This window comes from Bubalus kerabau, chromosome 14 (genome assembly GCF_029407905.1).
Source record: "Bubalus kerabau isolate K-KA32 ecotype Philippines breed swamp buffalo chromosome 14, PCC_UOA_SB_1v2, whole genome shotgun sequence".
In the NCBI taxonomy this organism is placed as follows: domain Eukaryota; kingdom Metazoa; phylum Chordata; class Mammalia; order Artiodactyla; family Bovidae; genus Bubalus; species Bubalus kerabau.
This window is the reverse complement of record NC_073637.1, coordinates 69358855-69381522: the sequence shown is the minus strand read 5'-3', so window position 1 is coordinate 69381522 and position 22668 is coordinate 69358855. Positions and strand designations below refer to the sequence as shown.

The following is a 22668-nucleotide window of genomic DNA, read 5'->3' as shown; positions in this document are numbered from 1 at the left end:
GAAACAAGTATGTTTAAAATATTCAAAAAATAAAAGAATAAATAGCATCCATTTAAAAAAGAACAAATAGCTTATGAAATAATAACTAAATAGTAGAAACTAGAGTGAAACTAAATGTCCAGATACAACACAGAACCAATTATAATTATTGGAAATTAAATGTATAGTCATTCAGATTTTTTAAAAAAAAATCTCAACAGAAGGAATAGTCAAAGAGAGACTATAGTTTGGAACAGGAAAATTAGAAAATAATCAAATTGCATAAAAGAGAAAATTGAAAATATTAAAGATTTTAAAATATAACAAATTCTAGTGTACATTAGTAAATAGTCCCAATAGGAGAAAACAGATAGCAAATGGCTGAATATTTTCTGAAATTAAGGCAAGACATGAGTATTCGTAGTCACAAAATTTCAAAGACTGCCAAGCAATATTACATTTTTAAAACTTCTTGTGTTTATGTTATAGTGAAGCTAAAGAACGTCACGGACAAAATGTTTCCTTTTCTGAATGGGGAGATGTGAAATAATCCTGAACTCTCCTGGTCACTGGAGGTTTCTCCTGGCATTCTGTGATGACGCTTTCTTTTATATTAGTTGTTTGCTTACCGTCACGTAGTCATTGTGCTCTCCTCCGGCTGTTTTAGATTGCTGCTGTTCTTTGCTATTTGTTAGACAATCCAAAAACTGTTTTCATTAAGAAACTTTCAATAGTTAATAAATAAGAGCAGTCCACGGAACAAATGATAGGCTTAAAGCAGGACATAATCATACTAGAGTAACGATAACTTCTATTTATAGAATGTTTACTATGTATGAGACACTTTGACAAGACCTTTCTCATATAATCCCCATTCATGATATCCACGTGAAGCTAGCCTACTGTATCATCCTCATTCTCCAGATGAGAGCCCTGGGTTTTAGTTACAGAAGCTGAGTCACTTGTCCAAGGTCGTGTAGCTTTGACTAGTACGGTCAGTGATATATCCTAGATTTTAACAGAGTCAGTCTAATACTAAGCCCCTTTTTTATGAAAAAGAGAAGTCTTTAGGAAAACTACTGGCTGTCTGTCTCAGCAGCCTTTCTCCTGTGGGGGTTGTATTCTAGAACATTGACATTGATGACTTATGATCTCCAGACAAGTGATTGGTTGGTTTATAGATGGTTCACTTTTTCAGATCCACATATGGCCAAGATCATCCAGGCTACATAATCATAAGTACTCTCTCAGCCAGTCTAGTTATCCCTGTGACATATATTTCTGGGGAACCCTTTAGTTTCATGAGGCATAGCACTTACTTGCCTTTTGTAGATTCTAACAAAAGGGCATTTCCTCTCTACTCTTTTGTATTTCTCTTGAAAGCAGACACTGGTTCTACTTCTGAGTTTTATAAAGTTTAGGTGAGAGGACAAGTTGAGCTTTCTATTCGGGTAGGAGGAGAGGTATCCACAGAAGACCAGCAAGGCTAGGAATCATTAATAAGTCAAAGAGTTGACTGGTCTTGTAGTTTATTTAATAGGTCTGTCTTTGATTCTCAGCTCTGCAAGCTGAAAGCTCTATGATTGTGGACACCTCAATGAAATTCTCTTATCTTAGCTATTGTATCAGTAAAATTAATATAATCATTTAGGCACTGAATTTTTGGAGGGATCAACAGAAAAATTAATGTTAAAACCATTTGAGCCACCTCAGAGCACTGTATACAGTTTAGTTGTTATTAACCTGAAGTTTTTGTTTTAGGTGAATATATTTGTCTGCAATCCTTTGACTTTACTTCCTATGACTCTACCCACTATATAGACTTGTACACTCCAGGTGTACTCCTGGAAGCCTGAGAGCCTTGGCCTTTTCTTCAGTGGTAACCAGCTTTGCTGTACTTTGAGACCCCAGCACTAGATTCCCACCCATGGCGTACCTCTCTCATTTCCCAGGTGGCCTTGTGCTCTATAACTTGGTCTGAAGCTATCTGTGTGCTTTGTCAAGTGAATCTGGTAACTAAAGTATTTGGTAAGGACCTGGGTGCATATTGATAACTTCTGCTTGGTAGGGGCCTTTAAAATTACACTCTTCCTCATGATGCCAAACCAAGTAGGGGGAAAGAATTCTAGTTATTAGCAGGGACATACATGGAGCATTTACCTTAAACCTTATCACTCTGTGCGATATGTTATTTTGTTGATGATCATCATCACTGTGATCTAGGATATGTGCGCCTGTCTCTATCACTCAGACTTAGGAAGGAATTTTGGCATGTTGAGCAACATTGAATTTGTAATATTAGAGAGAGAATTACATTTTGGATTTAACTATTCTGACATCTTTTTTTTGTCTCCTAATTCATTTTTATTATGTGATATCCAAAACCATCCTTTGAAAGGTTAACAGGAAGACTGAGGATGAAGAAGGACAGAGAGTAAAATCACAGAATTGAATTCACAGTATTTGAAAGAATTTCAATAAAATTATAGCCAATAATATCCCTAATATAAATATCCCTAATATAAAGTGTTCACAATAAATAAATGAGCCAAGAACCATAATATATAATTCACAAAAAGGTAGTAGCAATCAAATACATGTAATTCAAACCAGTGAAATAACATTTTTGCCTTTTAAATTAGTTATTTAAAAAAAAAAAAAGAATACTGGGGCTTCTCTGTTGGCTCAGCAGTAAGAATCCAGCCACCAATGCAGGAAACATGGGTTTGATCCCTGATTTGGGAAGATCCCACATGCTGCAAAGCAACTAAGCCCGTGTGCTGCAGCTACTCAGCCCCTGTGCCCTGGAGCCCCTCCTCCTCAACCAGAGAAGCCACCGCCATGAGAAGCCTGCTCACTGCAACTAGAGGGTAGTCCCCTGTCTCTGCACCTAGAGAGAAGCCCTCACTGCAACGAAGACCCAGCACAACCAAAAATAAATAAGATTATATTTTAAAAAAGAGTACTGGCAAGAACACAACAAAAAGACATTTTTATACACTGTGTATAGGAGTATAATTTGATACTAACTGGTTGGAAAGCAATTTGGCAATATATCTCAAGAGGTAAAATTACCCTTTGACTAATTCTGCTTCTCATAATCGATCCTCAAAAAATTCAAATATCTGAAAAAGCCTTGTGTTGAAACTAGTCATTACAATATTATGTTTAATATTAAAAGTTGGACATAAATGAAAAGTATAACAAATGAAGAACAGTTAACTTATGCTTCACCCTTACAATGAAATATTTTGAAATAGAAATTTACAGAGATAACACAGATTAACATGCAGGTTGTAATGTAAAGTGAAAAATCTACATGTGTAATGGATCAACTTAAAGCAATTTAAAAGCATGGAAGGGACTTCCCTAAGGTCCAGTGGCTAAGACTCCAGGTTCTCAATGCAGAGGACCCAGGTTTGATCCCTGGTCAGGGAACTAGATCCCATATGCCACAGGTAAGAGTTCTCATGCCACAACTCAAAGATCCCCCATGCAGCAACAAAGACTGAAGATCCTGCGTCGTGCAACTAAGACCCAGCACAGCCAAATAAACATATAAAAGTGTTATTGTTGTGGTTGTTCAGTTGCTGTTGTGTCTGACTCTTTGTGACCCCATGGACTGCAGCATGCCAGGCATCCCTGTCCTTCACTATCTCTTGGAGTTTGCTCAAACTCATGTCCGTTGAGTCAGTAATGCAATCTAATCATCTCATCTTCTGCTGCCCTCTTTTCCTTTTGCCTTCAATCTTTACCAGCATCAAGGTATTTTCCAATTAGTCAACTCTTTGCATCAGATGGCCAAAATATTGGAGATTTAGCTTCAGCTTCAGCGTCAGTCCTCTCAATGAATACTCAGGGTTGAATACTCCTTGCAGTCCAAGGGACTTCTCAAGAGTCTTCTCAAGCACCACAATTTGAAAGCATGAATTCTTTGGTGCTCAGCCTTCTTTATGGACCAACTCTCACATCTACACATGACTACCAGAAAAGCCATAGCTTTGCCTATAAAGACCTTTGTCAGCAAAGTGATGTCTTTGCTATATAACTGTCTATCACTACATACAAATGGTACTGATTACAAATGAAACTTATCTATTCATTGAAGAGGTTATCAGTTTAATAGGGTGAAAACTAAATGTCTACTTAAATAGAGTTGTGGTTTCTTTGTTTGCTTGTTCTGAATATAAAGTCTCAGTTTTTAGTCCTTTGAGACTAATCTTCCCACCCTGGAAATATTGATCTCCATGGGCGTACAGTGTTGCACTGAATAATGGGGACCTTAAAATTTTAAAAATTGCCCATTTCATATGCTCCATAAATAACCACCAATATCCCAAGTACCCTCCTCAGTTTAGAATCCTGAAAAAGTCCTCAAAAGTGTATGATGAGGGAAGTAGAGTCTAAACAAGCCCAGTGGTGCCCTAACAGAGGCCTTTAGTTTCAGGCAGCTGAGTCTGTCACCTGGTCTGAAATCCTTGTACCAGTGGGTTTTTGAGGGATTATTCATAATTATCAGAAGGTGGCTCTCAGAATTTGAATAAAAGTGAGGAAGCAATTTTGAAACCAAGAAAACCGTTACAGTTTGCAGAAGGGATAGAAGTAAGATTGAATAGGAGTGAAAGATTCTAAAAGTAGAGCTGCCTCTTCTGCATCTCTTCTGTGTACCTGTCTTGCTGTTCCTTAGATTTATTCAAATCTGACCCAGAAAAAGGTGTCAGGAGCTGGACTCCTGCAGTCTTGTAGGCTCTGTTACTCTACCACACCTGTTACCGTCCGTGACAAGGGCGGCAGAGAATTGCTCTGCAAGGGACATGAAAGGACTTTATGCAATGTACATTTGTTGCCTTCTAAACATTTGTCCTGTTGGGAAAAAATTCCAGCTCAGATTTCTTAGACCAAATGGCAGTTCAGCCCAATGTAGCTGCTTCTACCCTACATGCGTCGATTATAACTGTGTTTTTCCCTTTCTTAGAACCCCTGGGAACAAACAAGAAAAAGCAATAACAACAAAATATTTATTAAAATGCAAATATCATGATGGGTTCCTTGATGCGAGGCAGCCTGGGAGGACCCAGGTGTATAGGGAACCAACTTATCTGGTCGCAGAGCAGCAGCACCTGGAAACTGACAGGCTCTGAAGGGAGCCTTTTGTTACCTGACCTTGGCAGCAGGTTGCCAGCTCATTCTCCTGCATGGAATAGTTGAAACTTGCCTTTCAACTAACCAAGAGATAGAATCTTTTTCCCTTTGGCAACCTAAGTAAATTAGGGGGTGGGGGAAAAAAGCCACTGCAAAATAGCAGGAAAGCATGAAAAGTGCTTTATGGAGAAACATAAAAGAAAACCAGAGGAAAGCTTATTCAGCCTTGGTCATTAAAAAGCACACTCCTGCGCCCAACCCTGTCTCCCTGCACCCACCACCCCCCTGCACCAAAGTTGGTTTGAAGAGTTTCTTCTATAGAAGAACAGATGCACCCCAAGTACCCCGATGTCTGTAACAGCTGGTTCTGGAATGAGACGGGCTTCTCTCAAGAGAGGCAGATCTTCTGTTTCATTTGGAGTTTGGACACAACAGTTTTCTGTGTGGCTTCATTTTTGGCATCTGACTGTTTTGACAGAAGCTGTGGGGTGTTTTTCCAGCCAGATCTTTGAAAGCTAGTGTCTTCCCACGATGCCCTGGCAGCTGATGAAAGCAGGCCCACCCTGCAGAAATGCCACAGGTATTGCCTAGGATAAAATGATACACAAAGGCTACTGAGAACTCGTTTGCCTCCTGACTCATGTGTTATTTTCCTTACAGAGGTCGTTTTCAAAGCCTACTGTGTCTGCAGCCAGGTCATGGCAGATAACAATTAGCATACCAAACTGGGAGTCACCATGAGGCTGTCTGACACTGTCCTTAGAAAAATCCTTCTCTTGCTCAACAGCCAAGGCAAAGAAGTATTTCTAAATGACAAGTGTGTATACATTTTCAAAAGGGATTGTGATTTCTCAGGCAGCCAGAACACAGTTATGCTTTACAGTCTAAGGTGATCTAATTCTTGAAATAAGCTCCATTCTGGGCAATGACATGCATTTTCTAGATGGGAGGAAAAAATGTTACTGCTTATAATAAAGAACAGGCTGTTTTTCTTATTTGGGAACCTCAGGGGGATGAAGCAAGTTTTAATACCATAAAGAAGTGGGCTGTGAAACACTGGGATAAGTCTTGTTTATTTAACATTTAATGCCCGTGGTCTGTTGGGTGCTGGAGAGAGTCACTGAGGTGCCATTACTTAATGCTGAAACAGTTAAACAGTCTGACTTAGATTAGGCAGTTGACTCAAAGTAATCCAGGTCCAAGGCTCAAAGATGAATACATCAACATGGTTAGCACACAGAGCATTTGAACCAACATGTGGCTGGGTGCTGGGGCGGTGAGTCATGCTCCCTCCCTAGGTCCTTGTGAAGTCCGGGCCTTGAGGAAGTGGTCTAGCATCTCTATGTTGTAAAAAAAATCCCTCTATTGCCAGTTTTCATTTGAAGAATTTAAAGACAAAATTATGTGCCCAGAGCAAATTGATGCCTTGTGCCACTGATTCCCCAGCACAGAGAAATAGATTTAAGCAAGCAATGAGTCAGGCCGAGGAGAACTGGGAAGCTGGATCAATAGCCCAGCAGACTCTGTAATGATGTGTTGGTTTATACTTGGGCATTTTAGACTGTCTGCTTACACAAATTGGTATACATGTACCTTCAGCTTGCAGCCAGCATGGGCCTAGTGCCAAGAGATTAGCTCTTAGCCTTGACTGGGTTCCTCGCTTTAGTTTGGTGGCTGGATGAGAGCGTAGTTTTCTTATTGGAGTCTTGAGTGTGTATCAATGATATCATGTTATCCTCTTCATCAGATGTCTATGCCCCTTCCCTTAGGACTAATCCCCATGTGAGTCAGCCCTGGCCCACCAGGCTCATTGAGGGCCCCCTGGGCAGGATAAATCCATGGGCTCTGGGGTCAGAAGGGCCTGGGTTCAAGTGCTGCTTCTGCCAATATTATACATATGACCATGAGTGAGTTGCTTCATTCATCCTCCTAAGCCTCAGTTTCCTAGTCTGTAAACTAGGAAAAATGATAATACCCGTGTCCTTGTTTTACTCTGAGGATCAGTTGAGAAAAATTAAAGGAACACATCCAGTGCTTAACAGACTGGAAAACTGCCTTAGCACCTCACAAGTACTCAGTAAATGGTAGCTTTCTTTTGACTTTACTTCATTAGCAAACATCTCTACCCTCTAGTTAGTCTTCTCCTGGCCATATCAGGGTGAACATGACACCATGGAAGTCTGCCTGCTTTGTATTTCAGGTGTACAAACATAGTAATTTGAAATTTTTATAGAATACACTCCAAAAAAGTTACTATAAAATATTGACGATATTCCCTGTGCTGTACAGTATGTGTGTGTGTGTGTGTGTGTGTGTGCGCACATGTGTGCATGCGCACATGTGTGCACTCAGTCGCTCAGTCATGTCTGACTCTTTGCAACCCCCTGGACTGCAGCCCACCAGCCTTATTGGTCCATTATAGCCTCGTAACTTATTTACTTCTTCACATGCTGCTTTGGTGGCTCCAACGTCCGGGCTGTGGCCCTGGCTTGGGGTGCAGCCAGTCCTGTGCACAAGGTCTCTTGACTGTCCAGGGTGCTAGCCTCTGTCAGCCAGCTGCTCGGGCCCCCACTGATCAGCCCCGGGGCACTTGTTCACCATCTGCAAGGCTCCGTGCTGGCCTGCAGCAGCCACGGCACACCTTCCAGGCCTCAGAGAGCCAGGCCAGATGGCACCTGCATGCGGGGACTCTTGGAGTCTCTGTTTGACGAATTCCAGCATTCTTTCTACCCGGTCCCGACACTTTCTGCCCCATCTCCTCCATGTCACATCTGATTTTTCCTTATCTTAGAGGATAGATGCAGAGTCTCAGGAGTGACTGTGGCTTGCTAACAGCCGCTCCAGCCAGGGTGGTGTTGGCAGGAGGGGCTGGGAGGGATGGAGGAAGGCATCCACATCTTGAGTTTGTGACAGTGTTGTTTATGGTCAGCAGTTTTAATTTAAGGAATTATTTATCTACTGGGGGGAATAAAAGATGTTCTTTATTCTGTATAAAAAGAAACACAGGTTACCATTTGATTTTCATCTCTTGAAATGGGACTTGAGAATGAATGTCTGTATCATATCTATATCACTATATCCTAGTCATTTGCTTTCTTGATTTTCTTAACTCTCGATTAGTTTTCTTCCTTCTTTTCTTTTATTCTTTTGTTTGTTCATTCATTCATCTGCTCGTCCATCCATTAAACCGGGGGAGAGATCTGGCACCGCTAAATGACAACAGAAGGTGACGACTTTTCTCAGAGCGCCGTGTACAGTGTATAGTGGAGAACAGCGATGGGATGGCTCAGAGCCTACAACTCACAACGTGATCTGTCTGTATCGTTTCTGATTTCTGCAGGCAGCGGGTTGGTGGTGTTTAATCGGCTGTTATGCTTTGTGTCTGTCTTTGTACCACTTCTTTCCTTCCCTACACTTTGCATTTATCTCAATCTTTGTTTTTCTGAGGAAGGTTGCTCTGGAAACTTGAGGGATTTGAAGGTAGGGACCTAATAGAAATGAATGAAGTGAAGTGTTAATCGCTCAGTCATGTCCGACTCTTTGTGACCCCATGGGCTGTAGCCCACCAGGCTCCTCTGTCCATGGGATTGTCCAGGCAAGAATACTGGAGTGGGTTGCCATTCTTTTCTCCAGGGGATCTTCCTGACCCAGAGGTTGAACCCAGATCTTCTGCATTGCAGGCAGATTCTTTACCATCTGAGCCACCAGAAGACATGAAGCAGGCCCCGTTCTCCACAGTGGTGATGCCGGCAACCTAACACTGATGACTCCGTACTCAGTGGACTCAGGGAAACATACACTAGGGAGCAGTCCGGTTATCTCCACATCGTACTGAAGTTCAGTTCCCTGTGGTTTCCCTATGGCCTCGGTATTTGTCCTAAGTTATTTTTGTCTTGTTTGTCAGAGAATATTCCTACTGTAAGACAGCCTGAGTCAGGGTGGTCTGGTAGGTGAGGCGCAAACACTGGGTTCATATCTAGCCTCTAGCTCTTACCTGCCCTGTGACATAGTGCAAGTCATTTGTGTTCTTTTAGCCTTTATTTCTTATCTGTTACTTGGGGATAACAGCCCCAGGTATCATCATACTCCCAGGTCCTGTAGGATTGCTATGAAAATGAAGTGAGATCCTGTCTGGAAAGAAGTGAGCACAATGTCCAGCTCAGTGGCTAACATCCAGTCTGCCCCGCTCTCCTCTCCCCACCTCCCCATTTCACCACCCCACAGCTGGTCAGCCGTTTCTAAGAGAGGAGCAGTGGAGCTGTAAATACTTGCACTCTGATAAAATCACTCTCCACCACTCCACTCTTTGATCACCTTCTGCCTCCCTTCCAAGTGGTCCTAAACTCAAGGACCAGGTCCTAGACTCAAGGGAAGGCAGTAGCATGATGTGGTTAAGAGCATGGAATGGGCACCAGACAGCCCCACACTGGAATCCCAGCTCTGCGAGTTACCGACTGTAGTAAATACACACTGTGACTCTCCCTCTAATGAAATCTCCTTCACAAAGACAGTGAAATCTTGATGTTTAAAGAAATCATTTTTCTTTCGAAGAACTTAAAGCTCCTAAAACACCTTGTGAGTGTTTCTTTTCCAATAGGTTTTATTACTGACAGTAAAAATATATTTACATTTGGAGTTTATTTTTCACAATACTCTTGACGGTAGTATTTTCTGATTTTTGCAGAGCCCTCTGATTTTTGTGTGCAGAGAAAGGATCTTATCTAACTTATCTAAGCTAGGCTTCTAATTTTTTAGATTTCATTTGAATATTTCAGGAGCTCAGGTCCCCAGAATATAAGAAACTCTTCAGCGCCCCACACAGAAGTTAAAGTATCCTCTTTGTCACCTATTTATTTTGAGTCAGTGATGGTTTTTGGACCCAACACTTTATAAAGTGTTGCTGTAAATCTCAGTACTCAAGTTTTGTTCAGTTTCTGCATGTCTCAGTGTCTTGCTTATCTCTACTGGCCTATAAAGGGTCCTTCTTTGCACTGGTCCCAGCCCTCACCCCTCCTGACCAAACGCATTTACCCAGCCAACTATCTATAGTCATATTCTTGCCACTCTGTCTCTTGAAACTGAATGGTTTTAGATGGAATTTGAAGATTCTTAACATGGACCTCTGAGTAACGGGACAGATACAATAGCTTTGTTAGAGTATATTATTTTCTGACATGGGAGCTTCAGCTAATGAAGACCGAAGGCAGAGGTTGCACAGGACGGGTCAGCTCTTTACATGCAGCTAACTGGGAAGGCAGTAGCATGATGTGGTTAAGAGCATAGGATGGACATCAGACAGCCCCATGTTAGAATCCCAGCTCTGCTGGTTACCGACTGTGTAGTACTGGACAAATGACAATTTTTCTGTCTCTCGGTTTCATTATTTGTAAAAGAGGAAGGCACTATTACTTGCTTTGCAGAACTAAATGAAATCATGTTTCTGAAATTATATATGATACAGCGTCTGACAACATCTCGGCAGTGCCTGGTGGGGTACTGAGTGCCCATCCATCTTGGCCCGCTCCTCCCGCATCTTGTGCTGAATGTTGGCCATCTCTATAATCACATTGATGATGCTTTCATTGCTTTTACTACTACATCATTGCTCTCCCCCAGTTCTTTTCTTCATTACCTTTCTGCCTTATCTCCCAATTCTACCCTTGAACCTAGTTAAGTCACCATCCAGAGCAATGATAACTTAATTTTTAAAAATCAGTTTTCTTTAAACAGATTGAAAGTACCTACAACAATGATCGATGGTGATGGCAATGATGATAAGAATAAAGTGGGAATTTCTTACTCATTTTGTCTTTTTGATTGTAAGTTTAAAAGAGCATGACTGTCTTTTTCAGTCCTAAACTCCTTGTTCCTGGACCAGGAATAGTTGTTGAATTAAGGAGTCTGATATTTCAGGTAGCTTTGACTATGCCATTTAATCTTCTTGATTTCTGCACAGTTAGTCCAGATGAGGATTTGTTGGTTTGCATGTTCACCTGTTCTAGCACAGAATTAGTTTCCTCTTTTATATCATGGAATTCTTAAGCACATGCTTGTACATCCAAAGATGGACCGTGCTGTGTTTTAGTAAGCACTATATGTACACATTAAATATCAATGACAGGAAATAATGTTCTTGAAATGTCAGTGTCTACATAGGGAAAAAGAATTCTAGTAGGTTGATTTTAAGGTTTTGAGGACAAGGGGTCCTGGGAAAAGTTCCGAGATCGGAGGCATCACATTCCTTCCCACACTAAGCACATAACTCTGCATGGGTTTGGTTTCATTTCAGAAGCAAAGTGTCCACAGACTCTGAACATGCCCTGGGCGGTTGGCCCTGGGATGGAGCCACTAAATTTGGAGAGTCTTTCTAAGACGACAATCCCCTGATCTAAAGTACATTTTTACAAGTGCCTATAAATACTTTAACAGAATATATAAACTCTGTCCCTTACCCTAATGGCTTTTATATGTAAGATGTGACATAATGACCTGGAAAAGCACGTGGCCCACGGGGTCAGATAACCCATTACCTTGGCAACGTGGCATGCATGGATTATGCAGCATTGGTTTCATGGAAACACCCTGAGTTTTCTCTAAGTTTTCTTTCATCTGGAGAATATAAATGGGTTCACACTTTTCATAATTGAGAAATGAAAGTGTTTGAGATAAACAACACATCTTCTGTAAGGCCAAATACTTCTCTTGAGAAAATGTCAGCCTCACATCCCTGTGGGTGGAGCTCAGTATTTGCAAAATCATCAATCATAATATTCTAGATGTAACAGAGATGGCAAAGATTCCAGTCTGTTTCCATGTTCCAAACCTGTCCAAGCCCAGCCTTTTTTCCAGGCTTTACTCTCCCTTAGGCAAATGTAACTGATAACTGATTTAATGTTTAAAAATGTCTTGTGTCCAAAAGTTCTTTTTGCAGATCTAGTTTGTATCTGTCTTGTTTCAGTTTAAAACAATTTCCATTAGATGTGCTAATCCATTCATCAGAAATACGTAGGGCTCTTCAGTTGACCAGGGACTGGTTTGTGGAGATTAAGAGCAGGAAGTATTAATACATTAGTCATGATTAATTGCCAAATGGGTAAAACAGAAAATAACTGCTTTGAACCTCAGAGGAAGAAGAGAGTGGAACCGGAGGTCTTAGAAATTAATTTTAAAAGATGGTTGGGATATGGGTAAATCAAGAAGGAAAAGAAAGGGCAAAGGTGATGGGATAAATGGTGTGAGGAAAAGCACAGAAGTAGGAAGAACATGAAGAGACCAGTTTACTGGAAATGAGACTTTGGGATGGGGAGAAGTAGAGGCAAGTCTGGAGGGGCAGATTGGAACCCGTGTGTAGGCTCTTGAATGCCATACTAACAGGAGAGACTGCACTATAAGCCGGTGGCCATCAAAGCAAGGTGCTGTGTGGGACCATTATTTGGGTACAGGAAAATATTTATTCTCTGTCTAAAATGAGACATTAATTTCTTGCTAATATTTATTGCACATGTAGACAATATTATATGTGTCATTTATTCATAAATAAACATATGTGGTGAGGCATGCTCAAATGTTTTACTGGAAGCGATGCATGTTCAAAAAAGTGTGGAGGCAGACTCCTTCTTTAGATGATGAATGAGTAAAGATTTTCATTTAATAAGTGACATATTCAAAGCAGTATTTTAAGAAGATGAATCTGGCAGCAGTTCTACAGAGAGAAGAAGCAGTTAGTTGGCGACCACAGCAATTCAGAGGACTTAAATAATGGTGGCCATGGTGGGAATGGAAAGAAAGGGCAGAGTTCCAGTGACACATTGATAATCTTGTTCCTTTCACAGTGAGATTTTCCCTTAGCAAGAGCAGTCAGCAATCACTTTGGGAGCCAAGAATGGAGTAGTGCTAAAGAAGAGGTTTTTTTGTTCAAAATGGATTGCAAAAATTTATTGATACGGCCAAACATGTTGTGGTCTGAAAACTGAAACTTAAATAGAAATAAGAATAAGAATTATGATTAATTATTGGTCATAAACAAGTTTAGATAACTTTACAGATCATTGTACACAGAAAGAAAATCTTTAAAAATATAGGTAGCATCTGCTCCTCTCCACCATAATCCTAAAAATGAGCATTTGGAAGAGTAAACAGGAGCAGCTTAATGATGGCGCCTTCGTTATATAATAAAGCGTCTGTGCTTTATATCTGCTGCTTGGTGTTGAAAAAGGATTCCAGAAATCTCCCCTCTCAGTTGTTTGTTGGAGATGCATTATTTGTTGATAATCCTTGATTGAAATACAAATACTCTCATGCTTCCTCACACAGCACCATCTGCACAAGAAATACAATTTAGAGAACCATACTGGCGAATGTAAATTTGTAAGAGAGGTAGATTTGGGTACTTGTACTTTATTACCATAATTTTTTAAAAATTGCACTATTTGTTTAACTTCCCCATTTGATGTTGTTGCAAGGTAGAACTCTTAACAAAAGTGTGATTCAGAGTTCAAATCTATCATTAAGCAGGCTTCTCGATTTCTCCTTGCAGATAAAAACCCTCTGAATAATGGTAGGGAAAAAGAAATTGTATGTTTTAAAATGCCAGCTAGATCAGGCTTGTGATCCCTACAAGACATAATATTATCTTAGAAATATTTTGATGAAAGAGCTGTATGATCAGGCATTTTAAACAAGAAAAACAAATTCATATATTTTAACTCTAGTCAGGCATCAGATATAAACTTAATATTTGTCTCAGTCAAGTTAAACTCCATTACAGATTGTGTGTGTGTGTGTGTAATTATTTTGGCTGAAAATGAATAGAATGTAGTATAGAAAATATATATATAACATACTGACAGACATAAAAATTAAAGAGGTAAGATTAAAAGTTCCACATTAAGTAGAAGTGAATATTCTCATACACTGCTGGTGGGAATATATATTGATAAGCTTTCTTTAGGGCATTACAGACATGTTTCAAGAGCCTTAAAAATTAAAAATATTTATAATATTTAGACTAATTATTTCTACTTTTAAGATCTTGCCCTAAGGAAAAAATCTTAAATATGCAACAATAAGAGACTAGGTAAAAAGTTTACGAATTACTTTCTTGAAAATTATTAATTATAATAAAAGCCATATATGTCAAGATTTTTAAGTGGTAAAAGTAGAATAAAATTAAATATAAAAATCACTCTTTGTATATGTATACAAATAAGCATACAAAAATTATAAGGAAATGCCATATGCTTATAGGTTCTGTTTTCTAATTTTTATTGTTTTTCATATTTTAAGGATATATTGTTTATAATCATAAAGAAATTGAAGTGAAAATTACAGTTATCAAAGTCTAAAATGTAAATACCTATAATTTAATACAACTAGCTGATAGAATGATTTCTGTGACCATAATATATTTATTCTATATTTAGTGACTTGATCAGCAAGAGCTGTTGATTAATAATTTTGACTATTAATAGATCCACCTATGGTTCAAAAGTAGGTAAATGTATTAGTGACTGAAGCAGATGCAGAAGTTGAAACACATATTAACCAGGCTACTGGGGTGGTTTCACCTGTGTTATTTGGACTTTGGTTTCACAGTAAAAGTACAGCTTAACTTTCTGAACTAAGGAGTAGCTAAGTATGCTTTAGATTAAATGAAAAGACAGTAGCTATATATATACTTATGTAAATAAATATACTTATGTAAATAAATATACTTATGTAAATATATATACTTATGTAAATATATATTTATGTATATACTCATGTAAATATGTTTATTCACTCATTCATTCAGTCAGTCAGTAAACAGTTATTCAGCATTTGTTGCATGTCAGGTACTGGGTCAGGATTATGAAAAAGAGAAACAAGTAAGTCTCAGAAAATTAATGATTTAGTGGGGAGATCAATATGTAAGTGTGGTTGAAAATCGACAGAGAAGTCTTTAGGAAGTTCTAGAAGAACACTGAGACAGGAACAGCCAGCTTTTCCCTAGAGTTAGGGGCTCCTTCTTAGATAAAGCAAATATTAGCAATGGGCTTTATCAAATGAATAAGAGCTTGCCAGATGGAAAAGTTGAAGGAGCATTCTAGATAGGAAGAAGAGCATCAATCTACAAAGGACCAGAAATCTGAGATAGCATGGCATCTTGGGTCAGGAACAAGTAGGAAATATGTGGCTGGAGCTTAGGGTGAGAGGTAAAAGCAGGATGAAAGGAGTGGAAAACTGGATAAGGGCCAGAAATGGCCTTCACACCCTGGTGGTCACAGCATTTCTACTTCAGCAGTGATTAATCATGATTTTCCTGGCTAATAGAATCCTAATCGTTATAATGAGGTAGGACTGTTCCCTTTGAATTATGGAAATTATAACTGTTATGACCTGCTCCACAAACACAGGTTATAAATATGATCACATCCTTCAATCTTCTTTACCATTAATCATCCAAGCCTCCATAGACCTTATTAGCAGGAAGTCTATTATCTCCTCCAGAGGTTCCTGGGACTTGACTCAAGACAAATGGGTCATTTCTCCTCCAGAAACCTGTGGCTGGATCCACTTGTGACTGCTATTCTTTCTGTCTGCTGCGCGGCACTGTTCACAGTCTTAAGTTACAGTGGTGCCCATTTTGGGGAACAAGGTTACAACTCCCCTTGCTGATATTCCCATCCTCAGCTGTTGTTCTCTAAATCATAACCTCTACTAGAGTGGCTGGATCTGGAGGAGCTTCTGGACTTGGCCACACGCTAGTCTAAAATTCGCCTTTCCCCTCAATCTTACTCCATTGTGTTGAGCCCAGGACAATAATAACCCAGATTCCTCTCTTCATCAAGGTCATTTTGTTTTAGTGGTTTCCAGGACCTTCCCTGCCCTGGGGCCTTTAGTCATGGTCACCCAGACCAAAGCTATGGTTTTCCCAGTGGTCATGTATGGATGTGAGAGTTGGACCATAAAGAAGGCAGAGCGCGGAAGAATTGATGGTTTCGGACTGTGTTGCTGGAGAAGACCCTTGAGAGTCCCCAAACCAGTCAATCCAAAAGGAAATCAACCCTGACTATTCATTAGAAGGATTGCTGTTGAAGCTGAAGCTCCAGTACTTTGATCGCCTGATGCGAAGAGCAGACTTATTGAAAAAGACCTTGATGCTGGGAAAGATTGAGGGCAAGAGGAGAAGGGGATGACAGAGGATGAGATGGTTGGATGGCATCACCAACTCAATGGACATGAGTTTGAGCAGGCTCCAGAAGACAGTGAAGGACAGGCAAGTCCATGGGGTTGCAAGGATTCGGACACGCCTTAGTGACTGAAGAACAACAGCACTGTGCCTCAACAGTTCCCTCATCCCCAGTCCTCCATCCGAGGAAGCAGCAGAGCACTGGCTTTCCTCCCAGAAGGCTCCTTTTACACTCTGATTTATCTCCTGCCTGGTATCCGGGTTGTTTTGTCAGAGAGCTCAAGAGGCAGTAACCAGCAAGATGGAGTTTTACAAGTTTGTTGCCCTGCCCCAGTGCCCGCCAAAAAAGTGCCTAATTGCTTTATATTTACATGACTATGAAAGATACCAAGTGATTCTTCTGAGAACAAATGATCTTCTTCCGAGTGATTTTCTGTTCCTGCCTATAAAGAGTAGTCACAATTTACTTGACAAAAATAATGAATCTTTATGTAACCATGCCCCCTGTTTTAAAAAATCAGTGTAATGTTTTCATATATAATGAGCTAAGTAAGTTGGCCAAAATTGAAATAGGTCTCAACCCCCAAACCTATATGCTTAACCACTATGTTCAGTGCCTCATCTCATTCAGTTTATGTACTAATATAACATTATAGGCTTCCTTGGTGGCTCAGGTGGTAAGAATCCACCTGCAGTGCAGGAAACCTGGGTTCAATCCCTGGGTTGGGAAAATCCCCTGGAGGAGGGCATGGCAACCCACTCCAGTATTCTTGCCTGGAGAATCCCCATGGACAGAGGAGCCTGGTGGGCTACAGTCCATGGGGTCGCAAAGAGTCAGACACGACTGAGGGACTAAGCACAGCACATATCATTAATTGTTGATTAATTTAGATACTACACTTATACTAGTCAAGTTTATTAGAGAACTGCATAATAGTTGCAATCATGGCTGACTCTTTGCAACCCCGTGGACTGCAGCCCACTAGGCTCTTCCATCCATGGGATTTTTCAGGCAAGAATACTGGAATAGGTTGCCATTTCCTCCTCCAAAGAATCTTCTTGACCCAAGGATCAAACCCGAGTCTCTTGCATTGGCAGACTTATTCTTTACCACTGAGAAGTAGACTTCTCTAAGTGCAGATATTGAATTGTTGATACAGAGGAGCTGGACAACAAGTGTATTTATGATCTAAAACTGCATATATGTAGAAATTGAGTATATTTACTGTAAGAGAAAATTGTGTTTTCTCTGCAAAATTTGGGCTTCCCAGGTGCTGTTAGTGGTAAAGAACCTGCCTGCCAGTGCTGGAGACATAAAAGACACAGGTATGATCCCTGGGTTGGGAAGACCCCCTGGAGGAGGGAATGGCAAAGCACTCTAGTATTCAGGTCTGGAGAATCCTATGGACAGAGGAGCCTGGGGGGCTACAGTCCATGGGATTGCAAAGAGTTGGACATGACTGAAGTGACTTAGCATGCATGCATGCTGCAAAATTAGGTCTCAGAACAGAGAAGAGTACTTACATAGTTTTGGTAGGATTGAAGCAGAGTAGTAAACAGGCATTTGGGTTAATACACTTTGTTTATAAATAGTGTTCTTTAGAAATCATAATTTGGAAAATCTCTCTACAGGGGTAGATTAATCTAATTTGGGCTCAGTCCTCATCCAAGTGTAGGACAGCCAGTTGACCTTTCCAATTTATCAGTTTTGTTCTCAGCCTTCTTATCTTTAAATTTGATAACAACAAAAAATAAACTCCTACCAGATTATTTTCACCCTTTCTCATAGACACTGTTTTCCCAATAGCGTTATTACTCTCCTCAATAAAATGAAAGTGAAGTGCATGTATGTCATATTTCATAAACAAAGGCAAGATTCTGACATATTATCCATAGTCTATGTTCTTTTAATAGAAAACTGTAATGCTATATAATGTTTCTTGTACTCTCTAAAGTTCTAATTAAAAATTCCAGGAGATCAAGAGATCTCTGGGCAGTTTTGTTATATTGATGGGGGAACTAATTGCTTATCTTCTGACAAAACCTCAAGGAGACATGACTCCAAGCCTGCTCAGCCCAGAGTCCTTCCTATCAGCTCAAAGACTTATTTCCTGTTCTTGCCTTAGTCTGGTGCTGTGAACCACTGAGCCAGGGCCAGAGCTGTGAGCTAGGACTCCTACGTTACCCTGGTTTTGCTACAAGATGAGAGCCCTGCCTTTGACCTTGAATCATTTTGTTGTGTTGCTGTCAATATTATTGCTTTATTATTGTTGTTGTTATTTTTGTTACTTCATATACTTAAAATCCCCAGCTTTTAAAACCAGTTTGAATTTGAGATACACATTAAATTCTGTTATTTAGAAATGACAAATATAGACATCCCTTATGTCAACTTCACTCAGCTATCAAATTTATTGTGTGTATGTGTGCGTGTGTTTTTACTTTATCCAGAAACAAAAAATTCTGATTGTCTTCAGTTTTTAAAGTGAGGAAACAACTTCTGTTTATTTGGAGGTAGACATGCTCTGTGTTGGAATGAGGGCATATTCCACGCTGAAAGAGATTATGTGTTTTTCCACAAGCTAGATGAAACTTGTATCTTCCCCTTGGCTGCGAGTGCATTCTGTGTAAACAAAGATGTTCTGCGGCTCCTAGGGAAGAGGAACGAGGAAGATGCCTCTTTCCTGGTTCTCTCACAGGCGCTTCCTAGAAATCACTGGCACAGGCTGAAGTTCGTGGAGTGATGTAGAGAGAAGCTAACACATGATTCTTGAAAGCCTACTGTGTGCCAGGAACTGTGCTTCATATTTACTTAAATGCCTCATCTTATTTAATTTTCTTAACACAGCCATGAGGCAATTACCCTTTTCCTTACTATGTAGATGAAGAAACTGAGGCTCAGAGAGATTAGACAAGTCCGAAGTCACAGAGCTAGAAGGGGCAGGGCAGGGACACCGAGTTTATTGAGATCCCAGGGCTAACACCTCTCTGTGCCCTGCACTGCCCAGCTGTGGACTCAGGTGGCCTGGGAGCTCAAACTCCAGGCTAGAGGCAGGGTCTAGGGCTGAGTGAAGGCCTTTTCTCTTAGGCTCTAGGGGCAACCAGAAGGTCAGAGCAGAAAAGAGACCTTGCAGCTCCGTCAGTATCTGCTTAACCGCCCGTTTCCCAACCTCCTCTGTTGGGCCTTCACCTTGATTGTGGAGTAGAATGGGGACTGAATTTCTCCAGGACTGAGTGGGGGTGGGGGTCTCTGTATCCTCAGGGCCAGCTGTGCACTAGCTATGCTGTTGTTGCTTGCAGGTTTTAGCATTCCTTACTTCAAACAGATCACTTTTTTGTTATCTTAATGGAACATCATTGGCCACCTGGCTGATTTGAAATGTGAGGGAGACTAATCCTGTACAGCAATGATTTGCAAGTTAGAACACCAAGTCTATGGGGATATCCCATTCAGAGCATTTGCTTTGAAAAATTAATTTTTCTCTAATTCGGGCTAAACTGTCACTCGATCCCTATTTAGAGAATTCCATCATTTTAATAATTTGGTACTGTTTTGCTGGTAAAGGCAGAGATATGTAAACAGAAAGATTTTTTTCCCCTTTTATATGGGTTTAAAAAAAGTTCAGAATTTTCATTTGCAGCACTTTTATCCTTTTTTCTTTGACTGTTTTCTCTGTTGCAAGCAAAATGTCATTTGGTTTAAGTTGACATTAAGCACATTTCTGTTTGAGGAACCAATGACTGTGATCTTTAGATAGACTGATTAGGTTTCTTTCTTCAACAACAGTTTGTGCTATGAAAATGAGTAGGCAGTTTGACTCTGTGGAGCAGGCAGTGGGCCCTTCAGGATTCTTTTTCAGCAGGGACTCAAGTGACTTGGGAAGACTCTCTGTACTGAGTATTTAGATGCCCCTTCTCTCTATGGGTAAAAACGTATGCTCTGTGCCTGACTATCCATTATGTAGTTTTATAATTCGTTCATTGAGCATCTGCCACATGCCAGACAGAGTGTCTTACATACATCATCACATTTCATTTCATCCTCACAGCCACCCCGGGAAATTGTTATGTTATGAACACGTAATATTCCCTCCACTCTTCAGATAAGGAAGCTGAAGTCCAGGTGGAAACATGTCTCAGCGGTCACACAGCTGGTGCCTGTTGATAGCAGGGCTCAGCAGATCTGTCCACATTTTTCAACTGCAATACTTTGCCTGGAAAATGAACTAGCAGGAAAGTTTTAGGAGATGAGGCTGGGATAGCGTTAGAGAGCTTTGAATTTTACCCTAAGACACCACACCTTGGATTTATTTATTAATTTGGTACCTATTTCAGTTCAGTTCAGTCCAGTCACTCAGTCATGTCTGACTCTTTGTGACCCCATGAACTGCAGCACGCCAGGCCTCCCTGTCCATCACCCGGAGTCCACCCAAACCCATGTCCATCGAATTGGTGATGCCATCCAGCCATCTCCTCCTCTGTTGTCCCCTTCTCCTCCTGCCCTCAATCTTTCCCAGCATCAGGGTCTTTTCAAATGAGTCAGCTCTTCTCATCAGGTGGCCAAAGTATTGGAGTTTCAGCTTCAACATCAGTCCTTCCAATTAACACCCAGGACCGATCTCCTTAAGGATGGACTGGTTGGATCTCCTTGCAGTCCAAGGGACTCTCAAGAGTCTTCTCCAATGCCACAGTTCAAAAGCATCAATTCTTCAGCACTCAGCCTTCTTTATAGTCCAACTTTCATATCCATACATGACTACTGGAAAAACCATAGCCTTGACTAGACGGAACTTTGTTGACAAAGTAATATCTCTGCTTTTTAATATGCTATCTAAGTTGGTCATAACTTTCCTTCCAAGGAGTAAGCGTCTTTTAATTTCATGGCTGCAATCACCATTTGCAGTGATTTTGGAGCCCCAAAAAATAAAGTCTGACACTGTTTCCACTGTTTCCCCGTCTATTTCCCATGAAGTGGTGGGACCAGATGCCATGATCTTAGTTTTCTGAATGTTGAGCTCTAAGCCAACTTTTTCACTCTCCACTTTCACTTTCATCAAGAGGCTTTTGAGTTCCTCTTCACTTTCTGCCATAAGGGTGGTGTCATCTGCATATCTGAGATTATTGATGTTTCTCCCGGCAATCTTGATTCCAGCTTGTGCTTCCTCCAGCCCAGCGTTTCTCATAATGTACTCTGCATATAAGTTAAATAAGCAGGGTGACAATATACAGCCTTGAGGTACTCTTTTCCTATTTGCAACCAGTCTGTTGTTCCATGTCCAGTTCTAACTGTTGCTTCCTGACCTGCATACAGGTTTCTCAAGAGGCAGAAACCCATCTCTTTCAGAATCTTCCACAGTTTATTGTGATCCACACAGTCAAAGGCTTTGGTATAGTCAATAAAGCAGAAATAGATGTTTTTCTGGAACTCTCTTGCTTTTTTGATGATCCAGCGGATGTTGGCAATTTGATCTCTGGTTCCTCTGCCTTTTCTAAAACCGGCTTGAACATCTGGAAGTTCACGGTTCACGTATTGCTGAAGCCTGGCTTGGAGAATTTTAAGCATTACTTTACTAGCGTGTGAGATGAGTGCAGTTGTGTGGTAATTTGGTACCTATTTATTGGGCACCAAATATGTGTGCCAAACAGTCTAGGCACTGGGGGCATCACATTGAACCAGAAGCTTGCAGCGTGGCTCTTGGAGGTCTTGAACAGAGAAATGACATGCTCTGGCATACGTTTTACGAGGGGCCTGCTGACTGCAGTACAGACCATCACCTGCAGAGGGGCATGGACTGTGGCAGGGTGACCAGCTTGGAGGCGACTGCAACAGTCCACACAAAAATGGGTGGGGCTTGGACCAGCATGGGAGCAGAGGTGAAAAGTTGGATTCTAGATAGACTTAGCAGGAAACACCAATGGGATCTGCTGAACAATTGGATGAGGAAATTGCTTTTCTGGGCTTTAGTTGGAACTCAGGTCAGCCTGCCTCAACTCAACTCAGTTCACCAGTTGGAACTCAACAGCCTGTGCTGTTTGATGTCAAAATTGCTCAAGTGTAAAGTCATTTCACAGTGTTTCATTTAGTGAAAAGCTTAACTCCTTTTCAGTACCTTAGCACTAGACTTATACAAGGAAAGAATACTTGTCGGTGTCCAGAGGAGGAGGAACAGAGCTCTGTTTCCCAGGAGCACTCATCATCCAGGCTGCAGTCAACCAGCCTGCTCCCTTCAAGAAGGCCACGTGCCTGGGTGGCGGCACTGGTCGTTATACTCGATGCTTGTTGTGTGTCCATCTCGTAGCCATTCATAGTCCTTCCCTATGGCTTCCCTGCAGTGAGGCAAGAGGAAAGGTCTTCTTAATGAGGTTTAAGCCCCACT

The 22668-nt window shown here is 40.8% G+C and overlaps 1 protein-coding gene across 1 annotated transcript in view; it reads left to right on the top strand.

Annotated features, from left to right (window-relative positions):
- CPQ (carboxypeptidase Q) overlaps positions 1-22668 on the top strand; it is a 572322-nt gene that overhangs the window by 420191 nt on the left and 129463 nt on the right. The window lies entirely within an intron of this gene.